Consider the following 18,211-nt stretch of genomic DNA (forward strand, 5'->3'; position numbering starts at 1 on the left):
CACTATTCTTCCTGTTGAGCCCATGGAACCACATAAGGTGGCTGTGTCAAGTATCCTGAATCCACCCATGACCTCCAAGCTTATCAGCTCTCTGGGGTTTACTACCTTTCCTCCGTACTCTGGATCTTATGCTATGGTTTGTCATTCAACTACTCCCTCTCAGTGACTTCTCTCCTCACTACTCTCCAGCAATGTCCACAGTCCCCACTCATCCTAATCTCATAAACCCATGTACTGCTTAGAGGAAATAATACAAACATCTAAATTGCAACCACCACAGTGGTTTCCAGCTTCTGCTGGGCTCACAGTACTGTTTGGCAAGTTTTCTTTGTAATGGCCACCACTCCATGGGCATCTCACACACCCACCACTCTTGGCAAGAGCCACCCTCAATCCACCCTTGCCTATTGTCCAAAGATATGCTTGCACCCATCTCACAGAAAAAAGATCAAGAGACATCAATTCTTCACCTTCACAACTTCATCATCAAACTTATCTATATGGGCATCCACTTCCCTATTTCCCTGCTCTGGAAAAAAAGACCTTTGTGGATGGCTGAAGCTATGGCCTCCTTCCCACTCTATAACCTCTAGCTTTGTTCCTCCTTGTCCCCTGGCTTTTATCCCTCAACTTCACACTTGCACAAGACTGTTCACTCCTTCAAAACAAGCAACCATCTCTGTGGCTTCCTTCAATAGTGCTGGCCCCTCTGATTGTCCCAGCTCTTTCTTTTTCGGCTAATCTTCTTTAAGATTAAAGAGGATGAAAACTAGAAGCACCTACACCTACTCCAGTTCCTTACCTACCATTCACACTTCCCTCCACAGAAATCTGACCTCCGTCCATTCCACTAAAACTAACTATTCTCACTACCGTCATCAATGACCAACTACTATACCCAAGGGAAAGATTTCAGGGTTTTTTTTTTATCTTGCTGAATTTATTTCATTTTCTTGGTGTGCTTTTATCCCTGGACTTTGGGAACTCATTCTCTTTCATTCTCCTTCTGCCTCCTAAACTGCTGTGTTCCTTACCTGCTGCTCCCTGTCAGGAGTCTCTCCTCTTTACTGTTCTCCAGCCACTTCTTTTGTCTTCTCTGGCACCTGTTTATCATCTTTCTTCATGAGACCATCATAGTTGTCTTTCTGCTCCCCAAATGCAAATGTGATCATGTCACTCCCCACACACAGACCTAAAATTCTGTAGTGCCTCCCAGTACCTACAGGATGTAGGTACTTCTTGTTGCTGGACGCAAATTTCATCATAACCTGGCTTCTTGCAACCTGACCAGCAGAAAAGCATTCTGTGATTCAGCCATTCTGAGAAGCTTGTATAAGACCTATTGAAAGAGCAAAACATGATAAATACTAATGAGGTAATATTAAATAAGAGGGCATTCCGACAGGAGTGATTTACAGAAGGTTTAATTAATATCTCCTCTTCTTAATATTATTGAATCTTTGAATGACTTTTTCTCCTCCCCAAAGTCATTTTCCTACTTCTCTGTCTTTGCACAGCTGTCTCCTCTGTCTAGCGTGTTCATTCCCACTTGGTGAATTATTCAGCCTTCAAAATCCAACCTAAATTAATGTCATATCCTGTACAAAGCCTCCCTTTGCTGGCCTCCTACTAGTCTTTCCCTTCTGGACCAGCAAAATCCCTGGCTCCTTCTTTTATTCAAAGCATCTTATAATATGTTCACTGTAGGATTTGTCCAATTGTACTGCAGTATTTTATTAAAGTGTTCATTTCCCTCACTGGTCTGAGAGCTCCCTGAGGGCAGGAATAGTGTTTTAATCATCTCCAAATCCTCAGAATTAGCCCTTGCCTACCACACAGCAGGTTCAATGAATGATGAATTTTGTTAGGTTAAACCACATGAAATTGCCATTTTTATAGCTCACAAATGATCAAATGCCAGCAATTTCATAGGATCTGAACTATTATCCTTCAAACTTTCGATGTCATCCTCCATGGTGCTCAAAGTACCTTGCAAGCACAGTGTATTGAATCCTAGGAAAATTGCAGCAGAATAGAGTAGGAAGTCATGATGGTCAGTTTATAGATGGCCCAATAGGTTGATGGCGAAGTGGAACTGGAACCAGATATTCTTACAGTCATATTCTTCATCCTAGGGCCCGCAGCACTAGAGTCATGGAATTCTGGAGGGAGAAATAAATTCAAAGGGTCACCTGGCTGGCAGCTCCAGGCAGCAAGACACATAAATCACCCTAAAATAGTTTTCTGTCTTTTCTATCATTTGTCCAAAGTTGAAGATGATGTGCTATGTCACAATAATAATTTAATATTTCCCTTGTACACCCTCACCAGGCAGTCCATCTCTAACCCATCTCTCTCTTGCTGCCATATGTCAATTTCTGACTTTATGGAGATAAAGCAGCTGAGATGTACCCAGCATTTAATAATGAATAACCCTCCCACGACTTGCAGTCACTGGTTCTCCCCTCAGCTCTACTTCACTCTTCAGAAAAGTGCCTTCTCTTCTAAGTGTTATTCATAGGTCCTGCACACCATTTTCATCAAAACATTTCAGGATCTCCTAAATCAACATTCCCCAGTTTCATCAGACCACATTAGAAATAGAATGCTCATGATCTCCTATTTCAGTGGAATGAAATTGAGGAAACAGGGCTCCAAGATATTTTCAAGTTCCTTTTTAAATATTAAAATAAAAGCTAGAGGCAGCATCCCAGTCAGGGCATCGTTTATATCACATACAGTACAAAGATGACCTCCTAGCCTTTGCAAGGTCACATTTCTGTTTACATATCCATTATTGCAATTATCTCTCTAACCACAGACTCATAATACCCCCTCATACTTAGAACATACTGTGCTTTAGAGTCTCAAATAATAATGAAGCTTTTATTTCCTGTCCTGCATAGAAATTGGGTTTGGTTTTATTTATTGCATATGCAATCTTGATAAGGTTCTGACTACCATTCAATTTCTTATCTAATTTTTTTCTCAACACTTTAAATTCCATCCTTCTAAAGTCTTAAAACATCCTTATCTTGTCACCTCTGACCTTCTGCCCCTCAAAATTGGTGTTATTTACAGATTATATTAGAATGCTCTCAAATATCCCACCTCCAAGGTGTATTTTTTAAAAATATTCAGCACCTCAAGTGGGAAATTTCCTGATATAGTTCACCTGATATTTATCACACACTTGACACATGTTTAACCCTGGGTTAGGTACTGTCACAGCTGTCAAAGCTCATAGTCTCTCTTCCAGGAGAAAAGGTGGTTGATACTCACAAGTAGTTGACTACCAATGGGAAATACCATATGATCAAAAACATAAAGGAATAATTAAAAATCAATTTCTATATATGTTATAAGAATAAAAATGCCAAGGTTGGACTTAATCTATGATATGAAAGGTTAGAAGAATTTAAGTGTTTAAAGAAAATGAAGAGATGAAGCAATGGACCATATAAGTAATGACAGCTACAAAAGCAATTCATCTGCATTGTCCATATGGACAAATATGACCAAATAATTGACATTTCAGTCAGTTGTAACCCCTATTACTCTGCGTTGCTATTGATTGTTTATAACTGACATCCTCACCGGTTTATAGCTACAGTGACAGTGTGAACCATAATATCCTTTTATATCTGATGATTTTTAAGAGTGCCTTGTATACAGTTCTTGCTCAGCAAGTACACATTTAAGTTTCTCTTAAGAAAAGTTGGTTTGAATGAAAAAGGATGATAATGTGGAAGTGAGTGAACTCAGAATACAGAGGCCTCTGCAAGGCAAATGGACAATTTCAGTTTCATTGGGTGGAAGCTATGGAGGTCTGGCATTGACAGTGATGAAATAAAGTGATATCTGGGGAATTTACCTGAAACAATGTTCAGAATGAATTAAATGATGGAAAGAGGGGGAGTTGGAGGGGACATAGAAGGAGTTATTGTTTAATCTTCTAGTATCATTCTATCTCTTACCTTTCTGTCTTGTTCCTGTTTCTAGAACAATCTTTAGCATTTCATTATCTTAAGGCCCTGTTCAGTCCTCAGTTCATTCTCTTCTCTGTTCCCACTTCACAGTATTTAACAACTCAGCCTCTCTGCAGTATTTAACATCAACATTGTATCCTATAAAAAGAGTTCTTTTATTATATAATGATTATAACAAATTTAAACAATACTTAAAATGCAAATCAGAAAAGGAAAACTTACCTAGATCTTCTCTTTCAGAGATAATCACCATTAACACTTTCTTCCAAACCTCTCTAGTCTATTCATACATGCACAAGCAGATGGCTATGTGTATAGAGATGTACATAAATTATAGCATATACTACTCATTTTTTTACAGTAACTTGCATTGCTTTTCCTGAATAACAAGTATAAATGTCAAAAAGGATAAGACTTTTGATAGAGGCATAGTAGTCCAATGACTTATGTATTATTATTTCTATAACAAGTTCCCTAAAGAATGAGTGAGAAATTTTGTTTCAACTTTTTACCATTATAAACAAAGGTGCAGTAAACATTTTTATGCATGTATCCTTTTGCCATTACCTTTCTTCTAATGAACCTTCTCCTTAAAATCCCGTTACACATTATACACTCTTAGGTGCTATCTCGCTTGTCCATTGGCTCTAATTTCTCCTGGTTCTCCCACCTTCCCAATGGCTTCTTTTGAAATTTCTTCATGATATACATTTCCTAGCTGACCCTTTAAAAACTGCAGACTGGCTTTTTTTTCCTTGACTGATTCTTGTCCTCTTCCTACATTTTTTCCTCAACCCATCTCATTTGCTGTCATAGTTTAGAAAGCATATCCAGGACAACTACAAATGCAGGCTCTCTATTGCTGACATCTTTCCTGTTCGGATAGATACCTACTAGCTGCTGTATCCAGACATTCCATATAACTCAATATATCCAGTGTCTTGCCTCCCTCCTCAAACCTACTCAAATTCCTGCACACTTGGCCATTTAGATGTATCATGCAAAGCCTTGGGAACCATTTATTTCTCTCTCTCATCATTCTGTATCAAATCAATCACCAAGTCTGAATTCTGCCACCTAAAAATTTCATTAAATGCTTTAAGATATTTCTCAGGAAACTACTGGAAGATTACTGCACCAAAACAGGGAGTAAACCAAGGAAAGGAAGATGAGGTAACCAGAAGACCACAAGGCCCCAGGAAGGAGAAGGGGAGTCCCACAGTGACAGGGAGAGAAAGTCAAGGCAACAGCTGCTCAACCTGCCTAGGTCAGAACCCATCCAAGGTGGAGCAAAATGATGGAAGAGTCTTGGAGAGATATTACCAAAGGGAAAGTGAAACTGTTAGAACAAACAGTGTGTTTGAACATGCAGGGAGTCTGGCAAAAGTTATAGACTAAAGATTTTTTTCCTGCTTTGCAGGAAAAAATGTAAGTATATATATATTTCCATATATATGCATATATGTATATATACATACATATGTGTGTGTGTGTGTGTGTGTGTGTGTATATATATATATATATATATATATATATATATATATATATATGGAAATGTCATTCAAGCCTACATGGCTCAACCCCAACTAATAATTCCATAATCATAATATTGTCAGCATTGAATATTGATTGATATAATTGGAGGTAAGTATATAACTATACTGGACAATGAAACAAACGAAACTGTGGCCCATGGAGAAATGGAGTTTCTAAGAAACCTAATTCTCATCACCCATTTTAAGAATATGACTACATAATAACTAAAAATGAAAACCAAGAAGCAGCATTTAAAGAAAACAACCAAAAGGACCAACCTCGGAGTAGAGGGGACAGAAGTGGAATACAGAACAAAGGACTCCTGTTTTTCAACATGCTTCCAAGGCTACTATTTGCCTTCCTAGAGCATAGACGTACATGTATCACTTTGATTTAAAAAAATAGAAAGAATGGTTGGGAAGAATCCAAATATCTACCAGCAGAAAAAAGGTTAAATAAAAATATTTCCTACATATGTTTAAAAATAAGATATAGCCAAAAAACACATGAAAAAATTCTCACCATCTCTAGCAATAAAGGAAATGCAAATTAAAACCACACTAAGATTCCACCTCACCCCTGTTAGAATAGCCATCATTAGCAACACCACTAACAACAGGTGTTGGCGAGGATGCGGGGAAAAAGGAACCCTCTTACACTGTTGGTGGGAATGTAAACTAGTACAACACTCTGGAAAAAAATTTGGAGGCTACTTAAAAAGTTAGACATTGATCTACCATTTGATCCAGCAATACCACTCTTGGGGATATACCCAAAAGACTGTGACACAGGTTACTCCAGAGGCACCTGCACACCCATGTTTATTGTGGCACTATTCACAATAACCAAGTTATGGAAACAGCCAAGATGCCCCACTACTGACGAATGGATTAAGAAAATGTGGTATCTATACACAATGGAATTTTATGCAGCCATGAAGAAGAACGAAATGTTATCATTCGCTGGTAAATGGATGGAATTGGAGAACATTATTCTGAGGGAGGTTAGCCTGGCCCAAAAGACCAAAAATCATATGTTCTCCCTCATATGTGGACATTAGATCAAGGGCAAACACAACAATGGGATTGGACTTTGAGCACATGATAAAAGCGAGAGCACACAAGGGAGGGGTGAAGATAGGTAAGACACCAAAAAAATTAGCTAGCATTTGTTGCCCTCAACACAGAGAAACTAAAGCAGATACCTTAAAAGCAACTGAGGCCAATAGGAAAAGGGGACCAGGAACTAGAGAAAAGGTTAGATCAAAAAGAATTAACCTAGAAGGTAACACCCACGCACAGGAAATCAATGTGAGTCAACTCCCTGTATATCTATCCTTATCTCAACCAGTAAAAACCCTTGTTCCTTCCTATTATTGCTTATACTCTCTCTTCAACAAAATTAGAAATAAGGGCAAAATAGTTTCTGCTGGGTATTGAGGGGGTAGCGGGGAGAGGGAGGGGGTGGAGTGGGTGGTAAGGGACGGGGTGGGGGCAGGGGGGAGAAATGACCCAAGCCTTATATGCACATATGAATAATAATAAAAAATAAAATAAAATAAATAAAAATAAGATATATATATGAAAGAAATCAAAAAGTGTCCAAAATATACTTTATAGAATTTTATAGATTATCTGATTTTCTTCCCACCTCAACATTAATAATGTCATTTTTCAGAACAAAACAAATTAAAAGAACAATAACCAAACCATCAATGATTTAGGGGGTGAAATTTCATTTTCCATATTATATACTTCAGTAATGTTTGAATTTTATATAGAGAAAATGTTTTGTTTTGTTGGTTTCTGGTTACAATTTATAACAAACAGATATTTATCATATTCACCACACCCATTTCACTCCGGATACCCCTGCCCTGAAAGCCTTTAAGTGGTTTGTTGACAGCCTCAGAATAAAGTCCAAGCTCATCGGGATGGCATTTGAGGCTTTCCGGGAGGATCCCTGCTGACAAAAACTGTTTATACCTGAGCCACTTCTGCCTCGCACACAGGGGTTTCCTGTATGTCTGCATGTTATCCTTGTGCTGCCTCTACTTCTGCTCAAGAGCCACATTCCTGTCCCTCTGCTGACTGACTTCCTAAACCTCCTCAGGCTCCAGCCTGGTCTAGGCATCACCTGCTTCTGGAAGCTTCTCCTAACTCCTGAGCTCCCATCTCTAACCCCCACTATGAGCTTCTGAATGATCTACCCACCAGAGGAATCACTACATTGCTCAAAAATCACTTTTTTTTATACTAGCTTCCTGTCAGTAAACTGTTCACTACATAAGGACGGGGCAATGTTTCATTCGTTTTTACATCCTCAGAGCTTAGCGTCGTGTCTGGAATCTAGCAAACATTCAATACACGTGTAGGTGAGTTGAATAATTCAGGCACGAATTGATGAGAATTTGTCGTACATCCACTTGAGTCAAACACATTCTTGATCTCTACTCTTAAGAGACAGAACACTGTGAAAAACATCTGTGCAACTGGCCATCTCTACTCTGGTATCCTAGGAGATGGGAGAATGGTAGGGAGCAGGCACCACTGTCCATGGACCAGCTTACACATGCACACACCAGCGATCACATGCCAGCTGGTGGAGAGGGTGAGAGCAGGCCACCTGTGAGGGTGAGTGACAACCTCACTGCTCATTAGCATTGCCACATCCTGGACCTGAGATGCCATCCCCATGTCATCTTTGCCACACAGGAATGAAGTACTTCAGAAGATTGACCTTTTCTAGCCAATGAATTGATCTTTCATCTAGAGCTGTATCACTTCATATCAATCTGATTCAGCACTGGTAGGCTTACTTTGCTTGTTATGATTGTCAAAGAAAGCCAACAATATCTTTATATAGGTCCAAACAGATTTGATCTGTGACCATAGTTTTCAACCCTCACAAGCCCATGGACTCAAATGGGCTCCCACTAATGGTAATAATCTGCCTCCATCACTCTTACCTCATAGTATTCTCTCCCTGTCTCACTCTTCTGCATCCATACTGAGCCTCTCTCTGTTCCTGTACACTGTTAGCATCATATCCTATAACTTAGTAAAGCCAAAAATATAAATATCAAATAGTCAATGTTTAGGCATATTTTAATATTATATTTTCTTGGTAGAAGTAGAATGTATTTGATCAATAAACTCAATAAGCACTAGATTTAAAATAAAGAGTAGATAAAAATGAGTCTCTACAGGACCCTTAGGGAGGAAGAATGGGACTAGAAGCTATACTTTTAAAAATACATCCTGCCTTACTTGGTTTGATTTTCATGCCACATAGATATTTTATGCCATTATAGGACAAAAATTTAAAAAGTAATCCCTATAAATGAAAATGGCCAATGTGGTGGCTCTCACCTCTGATCCTAGTTATTCAGGAGACAGAGATCAAGAGGATCACAATTTGAGTCCTTCCTAAGCAAAAAGTCAGTGAGACCCCAACTCAACAAATAAGCTGACCATTGTGCTCCACACCTGTCATCCCAGCTATGCAAGAGTCCAACAGAGGAGGATCATGGTCTGAGGCCAGCTCTGGGCAAAAATACAAGACCCTATCCAAAAAGTAATTAATGCAAAAGAGGGCTGGGGCAATGACTCAAGTGATAAAGGGCCTATGTAGCAAGGACAAGATCCTAACTTCAAACCCCAATACCACCCCAAAAAATAAAAACAAAAAAACACACAGGAGATTTTCCAAATCTCTGTGTAATAAACACAGTGGTTTTACTGTACAATCCCTAGTGCAATATATATTAATAAGAAAATTAAGTGCAGGAAAGAAATCTTAAACTTTTTCTAGTTTTCTTGTTACTAGTGTTGGTGTTTCCATTTAACACTATTGTACATATAGTGTGGAGTAAAAAAAAGGGAGGAGGTTAATAATATTGGTATATTGAAAGCAGTATTTGTGTTTAAGTAAAAGGAGATAGAGATAAAAGATTTATAAGACTAATTAAAAATTAATACTAATAATCTGATTAAAAGTTCTACAATTGAAATGCAAGCATCAGTATACACTCATGACATATTTTGTCTTTAAAATGAAAACTATATTACCTAATTTTGTCCACTGAAAAGGCTTTGAAGAAACATTAACTACTTCAATGGCAATGAGATCCCATGGATGTCAGATTGTGGCCTCTAAATACCATATCCCAGTAAAGGAATCAAGGATCTTTGGAGAAATGGCTGATTCCAAACTGGGATGAAAAAGTACAAGATGGGTCTGAGGTATTTTGCCCAAGCAAATAGCTTGGCAATAAGAGTCATATAAAAGAAGCCAACTTCAATAAGAGAAATAAGTGCAAAATCAAGTATGTTTTTAATTATGGAGTTCAAATTAACTAAAAGAACAAAAATCATATTGGTCACCTTTGGAGGCTGCTCAGTAGCCAAATTATTGCTACTGGTAAATAAAGAGAAATAATTGCACATGTATCCTTTTATAAAATCATCCCTCAGAAAACAAAAAAACTGATAACAGGATATCGCTTTTTTTTTAGTGCTGCTAGGGCCTGATGCTTGCTAGGCAGGCACTCTACCACTTGAGCCACTCCACCAACCCAAGGGCATCACTTTTATGCAAATATTTTAGCTAATAATAAATGAAGAACAAAGAATATTTCTAATATGCAGCTTCAAATGAATTAGTCTAGTCTATCATAATCACTTGAGAGAGAGAGAGAGAACCAACTATTATATATCAACCAATGGAAAAACACAACATTGTCTATAAGTTACTCTTGCAAAACAAAATAAAACAAAATTCTAAATCTGACCAAGCATGTAAGTCCAATTACCAACTTATAAAAAAAATTCAGGAACAGAAGACAATGTTAAATGGATTACAGGAAACAAAAAGCAAACTTCAAAGTCTGAAAAATGTTGTAGTATTGGGGGGGAGCTTCTTCAAAGAAATTTCATAGAAAGGAAACATATAGATTAAAGGAAATGCAAGAGTCATATAAAACAATTACAGTTGGTAGAGTTTGTTTGGATTCCAACTCAAAAATTTTTTTAAATTTAAGACCACATGATGGCCACTTATATGTGGATTATAATAAGTTGATCTCATTGAAGTTGAGAGAGTAGGATGAGTACCAGAGGCTGGGGGGTGAGGAGGGAAGAGGGATGGAGAGAAGTTGATCAAGGGGTAGGAAGTTACAGTTGAATAGAAGTAAGATGTTGCAGTGAGCTATTGCACAGTAGGGTGACTATAGGTGTTTTGTTGTTTTTGTTTGTTTGCTTGTTTGTTTTCCAGTGCTAAGGATGAAACGTAGGACCTCACACATGCTATGCAAATGTTCTACCAATGAGCTACAATCCCTAGCCCAGTAGGGTGGCTAGAGATAAAAAATTATGTACGATATACCTCACAAAGCTAGGAAAAAAAGTGTTTGAATGTTTTCACAATAAAGAAATACTAAATTTTTGAGGTAATAAATATGTTTAACTGTTACAAAATGTATACATGTCTTGAAATATCACATATAACCCCAAGCATGTATACTTTTATGTATTTATTTAAAATAAATTTAAATTTAAAAAATTTTAAAGATAATTCGGGATACTATGAACACTATAGTGCATACTGGGGGTAATGAGGAATTAAGTTTCTTGACTTGCAAATACCTTTATGCTTTATCTTACTTTTTAAAAGAGTTCTTATTTTTTTAAGAGGTACATTGTGAAATATTAACAGGTAAAATTACATGATATGTGGGATTTTAGGTGAAATATGACTATATGCTGCAAGATGTTTGTTCAAACTGACTGACAGATATTCTGAAGTTCATTATGCTATTCTTTCTATTTTTCACATTTGAAATTTTCTATGACAAGTTTTTATTTTTAAATATGTGCATGTGTCAACAAAAAGAACGTGTCTGGTATTAAAGAGACATCTTATACCTATTCTCATTGCAGTGCTAATATTGTATACACATGTATGTAAATGGAAAAGTGAGACCTGTTGAAACTATTCCAGAAATGGGAGGAGGGGGATAAAGGGGAATGATGGAAGGGGTGAATTTGTGATATATTTGATACATTGTAAGAACTTTTGCAAATACCACCATGTACTACCAGCACAACAACAAAAAAAGATGCTTACAACTAAAAGAGCCAACATCAGATAAATGTAATAACAAAATGTGGTATAGAAATACACTGGAATAGTCAGACTTCAGAGGAAAGAAATTTAGACACCTGCTACAACATAGGTGAAGCATAGGGTATGAGACTAACTGAATTAAGCCTGAAATAAAATGACAAATATTGTTGATTCTGTTTATATAAGGTAACTAGAGTAATCAAATTTATAGAAACAGAAAGGAAGATGGGGCTGCCAGGGCTGGAGGGAAGGGTAGAATGGAGAGGGGTTGCTTCATGGGCACAGGTTTCAGTTTTATAAGATAAATCATAACCTGTTAAACTCTGTACTTAAAAACAGTTAGAATAGTAACTTTTATATGATGTGTATTTTACCATAACTAAAACTTTTTAAAAGAATAAGTTCAGCTCAGCAAGATTATGGAAGGACAGGCATAATAAAAAGGAAGAAGTTATATAAATAAAGACAATCTTAGAATCATACAACAGAGAAATAAACTTACGTGGAGTTGGGTGCATAAGTAGAGGACAAATGTTGGAAGCTCATGGAAAAGCCAATGAGTTATAGAGTAAAAGAGGGATAAAAGGAGCCAGCGAGTCCTGGACCAGCTTAGGTCCTATAGGCATCTGTTCCAGTTCACAAGGAGAGCTGGGTACCCAAGCTGCATGTTCAGTATCTACGTTGGCTCACTGTGATGTTGTTGTAATTGCCTGCAGAGCTCATTCTCCTGCAGACTGATGTTGCTATGGGCTGGTAGTGACTCAGCCAGCACGGCACCTGACTCTTCTCCCACCCTCTCACTATGACTCATAAGTGTCAAGATTCCCTGCAATCAGCAGACTACGAAAGATAGGGAGTTTAAATTGCCTTTAAAGTTGCTGGATTAATTTTAGCATCTTAAGTTGGAGATGGTGTATGAGCATTAAGATTGAAATTTTTCCTCCAAAGTTGATAAATAAGACTTTATGCATAAATACTTAAATAACTTTTCAAAACATCAAGTATTCCACTAAAAGATAATAAGGTATTCAGGCCAAGAAAAGGATACTTCATATAATTGGCAAAAACAAACTATTATAAAACACCAATTAACATCTTTGAAGGCTCATGTATAATAAATTTTTATATAATGTAATTAAAAGGAAAAAATAATGCAGATTAAGCACTAAAACTAAAATGGGTGTCAGCACTCCTAGTAAAAACATCATGGTGTACTCTATGTTCAGAACAAGTGTTTAAAACTAATGAACAAATATGCATTCAAAGAGATTTAGTAGCTGAGAAAATTGAAAACGGATTCTGAATTATTTCTATTCTAGGTCATCTGTTCTAAGGCCCTAATGAAGTTAAATAGTGCAACTAAAATTGTAATTTTAGTTGGATGACTAGAGGTTTTATAAAATATATCTTTGCTTCTAGAGTAATTAATTGAGCTGAAAAGGAAGGGGAATGACTAAGGAATATTGAGAAATGAACAAAAGTATCAAAAATAATAGATACTGTCTAAGGTTTTTTTCAGGCTGTGTCTGCATGTTCTTAGTGTATTTTAATGGAATATCTTTGTTAACATCAGTTGTTCACCTCTAGCCAACAGCTCTGCCTCTAAGATATTTTCTGTTCATGCCAGGACCATGAGCGTCTACACAACAGGAAATTCTACTCAAAGTGCTCGACGGGGTGGGCATTATAAGAGAGGGGCACTGGCAGATCCAGGACAGGGAAAATTCTAATGACCAAAACAGAATTCAGATTATGAACATATATTATTAATGCAAGTGACATCAGAGAATAAAGAACCATCTTTTAGGTGCCCTTTGCTCTGAATTCCCTGGGACCCTAGACCTCAAGTGTTGCCCTAGTCAATTTATCACAATTATTGATTTATTTGTCCATCATCGCCTAAAGACTATATATGCTTCCTAAAACCACCCCTTGACTTATTCAACTTTGTAATTCTGGTCCCAATACAGTGTCTTGTATATAGAAGATATTTAATAATTGTTTTTGACTATCTACTTAAATTGAATAATGTTAGAATCATTAACAAATACTGTCTTAGTCCTGATTTTTATTGTGAGCTTAAGATCTGTATTTCCAGAAATACAGATTCTGGAAATTCCAGATTTTACGTATGTATGCACATACGTAAAAATGAACAATAATAATAAAAAGATCTGTATTTCCAACTGGGTGTTGGCCATCCCTACCTGTCTGCCTCAAAGACACTTCAAATAACAGATGCAAAACCAAATCCACCAATCTTCCCACTCTACCTGTACTTCCTTCTTCTTCCTATTCCTTTCCTCAAGAAAGTCCTGAAGTTCAAGCAGGCAGAGAAGCTCAGAGCAGTAGCAGACAGTCATGAAAGAAATATATCTTTCTAGCCTACAAGCTGAACAGATTGATAATATGTAAAAATGGAGAACTCAACAATAACCTCAAACATTTGCTAAGAAAATGTGATGTTTATGTATGGGTTTTTATCCTTACACTCCTTCCTTAGGGAACTACCCTAACCAATTCCCTTAAGGTTCTATTGGGGCTGCTAATCACAGGTCTTCACTCCTCTTGATCACACTGGCCAATCAGAACCTCTCTTTCTCCAACCAGCATATTGAGTAGAGAGGAATAGGGAGACAGTTGCAACTATGCCAACTTAAAAGTTTGATAACTCAAACTTTTCTCTAAAAAATTCTAAAGCTGGTCTAACTGCTCTTCCTGAGGTCTGGGAATACCCTTCTTAAGTCTGTGAGCTCCCAGTCTCCATTCACTAAACCCTTTTCTACTTCTTCAGAGTCTATTCCTGCAATGCAAACATCAAAGAACCCTGATACAAAGGAAAATTGAAGGACACTCAAATATGTTCACTGATCTTTTAGGTTGTTTTCAAAATGGCTACAGAAAAGATACATGTGAAAAATTTACAATGAAATCCAGGACTTGAGACTATAAAAAAGTAATAATAGAATTCACAAAAGTGGAAGATTTGAGGGAAAAAAATGTGTGTATATATACATATATAGATTCTCTCTCTCTCTCTCTCTGTCTCACACACACACAGACACACACACACACACACACAATAAGAAGGAAAGGGAAACATCTACAGAAATCATTACAAATATCAAAGAGTTTGGGATGGGAGGAGTCCTTATTTTCAAAAGACATACCAAAAAATGGAATAAGGAACTGGGAATCAAGGCCGAACACAAAAGATCTTGCATGAACAGAATTTCAAAGCTCAGATCATAGTGAAACCTGCTGATATTTGTAGTTATGCACAGAAGTTAAGAAAAAGAAAATGCTAAAAGAAAATTAAAAAGATATTTAGAAAAAGAAAATAGCTAACATTTATAAACACCTATTATTGTCAGGCTCTATACTGAACATTTTACAAAAAATTACTCATTTGTGCTTAAAAAAAAGGAAGGAGAGAGGATTAGAAATACAGATGGCCAGGTTCTCTGTTCAAGGTCATCGGTAAAATACTAACAGAAGTTAGTATTCCTCTAAACTAGAAGAATCATAGTGTCTTGTCTGCTTTGACACTTAAAACCTCCAATGGAGGCGGTTCTAAGCACTTCTGAAAATTACTCCTCAAAAGAGTGTGGTCAAAGTCCAATCTGCCTAGATACCTACTTTGAGAGGTTTAGGTTGCCAACTTTAAGCAGAGCAGCCTAGCTCTTTGCCTCCAGACAATGGTATGATTTTCTTCTAACCAGTACCCTCTGTCTTACCCACCACTTTACATCCTTATACCCTCTACAGTCTGGTGAGGGTTTAGTAAGGTCCAGTTTTGCACATGTCTCTTTCCCAAAATCTCCATCTGAACAATCAATTACCCAATTTTCAAAAAAATATTGTAGGAGACATTTAGGGTATACTCATATTTGTGATGAGTGGAACGCTCTCAAGCCTGTTGTCAGGGCAGAGGCCCCTCTTGCCAGGTATAATGGCAACAATGCATATATCCACATATTTCTTAAACTGCAGCATGCAAAGCTGAACTCAGCATATCAATGTAATCTGACCAGGTCAGGATGTATTGGGCAATGACTTTCTATGATCTCCTCTCTGTTTTCGCTGTGTGGCTCAAGATTAGTATATGCTTTAACAGTCACACCACATTGTTGGCTCAAATGAAGTTAAGAAGTCCTGCTTTTATAGGAGCTTCTACTAAGCCAGTTCTCTCCCAGTCTGTAACTGATAGTTTTGACTGTCAATGCAGGATTTTACATGTATTGCTATTACATCTCACCTTATTAGCTTTGGATTTTTATATCATTTGTGGTATTCTCTATTCTATCCTGGGAAAATTAGCAAGCTTATACTCCAATTTTCATTCAGGTATTTGATTAAAGTGATAAGTAAGGTAAAAACCAGGTATGGAATCAATGAGGGACGCTTAGAGAGAGTGGGTTTCAACCAGCTTGTTTGAAATGTTATTTCCGACTATTAGTTTTGCCACATGAATGGACATCTGGGGAAGATATGAGAAGAATTCAAGCAAAAGTTAAACAACACTGAGCAAAGGAGGCCATAGAAAGAATGTTTGGATAAGTATACTTCTGAGAACACCGCTTTCCATAATTCCATAATTGTTGGATCATAGGCGAAGAGTTTTGGGGGAATATCTCCTCAGACCTCAAAGCCACCTGGGATTTCTGTAGAAATCCTCCTATGCCCCCAAGCTAGGTAATAGCTACTCTGTAAGACCCATACCCTCCACTTCATCTCTCTTATTTTTCTTGTCACATCTCATATTTTATTATAGTCATTGACAGAATGGTCTCGTGTCACCATTACAAGCTCCTGGTACTCAAGAACAACATTTTATTAATCTGTATTTCTCTTGTATCTATGGAACCCAATTTGTGCCTTAGAGGTATCAAATTGCAGGTAGGAAAAAAAAAAGAAGGTGGGTTGGGCTTTTGAACCCAGGAGACAGACTTTGAAGTCCAGGTGTGAAGTGTCACACCTGAGAGGGTACTGCATGAACGCAGAGCTCTGTCCATCCCCTCTCCGTGCTCAGAAGTTGGCACAGCGTTCAACATAGTAGTTGCTCAGTGAGCACCATAGAATGATGAATGAGTTGATCCTTCTTCTGAGAAAGAATTCACTTAATCTGTTTTCTGGATAGGACTAAAAGAAAAGAGAAAGAGAGAGAGAGAGAAAACAGCAGAATCTGACATCCTCTGAAAGTACAAGACATACTCCAAGCCAAATGTCTCAAGTGTTTGAGGAGCTCATTCCCAAACCTGACTTAGAACTGCCCAACTCAGAATAATTCAGAGGTTTGACATCCCACTCCCCTGCCCCGTCACTAAGATCTTCCCCCTCCTACCTTGTGAGTCAAACTTTGGGCTTGACAGACTTAGCAAATGAAAATGCAGGCATCCCAGAAAAACTTGAATTCCAGGTTAAAGAAAAATTCATGGGAAAGTTGTTCTTATGTGAAGCTCAGAGCTGCTGGGTGCCTGTATTTCATCAGGCAGTCTTGCTCTGGAGGCACACTCTGTGTTTGCCTTCCATGGGGTGGCCCTTCCTCCACTGTCACTGGGCACCTGCTGAGACTCATCACCATTACCATTAAATCTAGTGTCTGATGACTGTTGCACAGGTAACATCAAATGTCAAAGCACCATTCATTAGTAACTGCACACCATTTGCTAGAACATTAGATCCCATTTAGCCCTTGCCTCATATTAGAGAGGTAACAGAAACAGAAAGAAATGTGCACAGAAGTCATTGTCAGAGCCAGAATTATGATGTATGAATTTGGAGGCTCTCTGGGTTATATCATCTCTCCGTGGAGGACTACATTCTCCTCCAAAGTCCTTCCTCTCTTAGAAGTATTAAAATAACCTGAAGTCCCTTGCGGATGCAGTTAAGGGACAGAGGAGGGAAAGCAATAGTACTGTTAGAAGGAAGCATCTTTGACACTTGGGCTTTCCAGTGAGTGGCTTCTGTGACCCAAGATATCTAAGTTTGTTTGTAGCCCAACTTGGTATCAGAAAGCCAACTCCAAAATCCTTTTAGAAAGCACCTCAGGCAAGAGAATAAACACCTGCAACTTCCTCACTGCCTGCTCCTGTGTGCCTCTGTGTTGTTCTTTGTGCCTTGAGGCACAAAGAAAGAAAAAAGGAAAGGCGACACAACATGGTGGTTGTTGATTTTTTTTTCAACCTCTAGGTCTCTTAAACACTTTGAGTGACACTTAAAAATGGCTTACCTTTTGAAAGCTGTTTTTGTGCTAAAAGATCACTATCTTAACCTGGAGGCTCTCTCTCCAGCCCCTCCAGGATTCAAAACATCTCTCAGTAAAACCATTTGCTTTTAAAAGCATATTCATGTCTTAAAAGAAACTCAAGCCCTAACTTCTCATTTAGACTCTGAATACATTTACTTTGGATTGGGTTCTGCAAAGAGGACAACTCAAGAGACATTGCTTAGTATTTGGAAACAAGTCTTCAGGCGATCCAATCTGATTGCTTGATCCAAAGATTTCATTATTGATATGCAAACAGATTTTTAGCTTCTAAAGCCTCTTGCTGCAATAT

At 37.7% G+C, this 18,211-nt stretch overlaps 1 long non-coding RNA gene across 2 annotated transcripts in view; it reads right to left on the reverse strand.

Moving 5' to 3' along the window:
- LOC141417364 (uncharacterized) overlaps window positions 1–12,416 on the reverse strand; it is a 38,043-nt gene extending 25,627 nt beyond the window's left edge. The window contains exons 1-4 of one of the 2 annotated variants that reach the window (XR_012441903.1): window positions 12,154–12,416; window positions 3,978–4,127; window positions 1,990–2,162; window positions 1,035–1,339 (exon numbers count right to left, since the gene is read on the reverse strand). This is a non-coding gene — a long non-coding RNA (uncharacterized lncRNA). The remainder of the gene's footprint in view (window positions 1–1,034; window positions 1,340–1,989; window positions 2,163–3,977; window positions 4,128–12,153) is intronic. The other variant, XR_012441902.1, reaches the window with a different exon arrangement.
- Between the last annotated feature and the right edge of the window lie 5,795 nt (window positions 12,417–18,211).

This window comes from Castor canadensis, chromosome 2, assembly GCF_047511655.1.
Source record: "Castor canadensis chromosome 2, mCasCan1.hap1v2, whole genome shotgun sequence".
Taxonomy (NCBI): domain Eukaryota; kingdom Metazoa; phylum Chordata; class Mammalia; order Rodentia; family Castoridae; genus Castor; species Castor canadensis.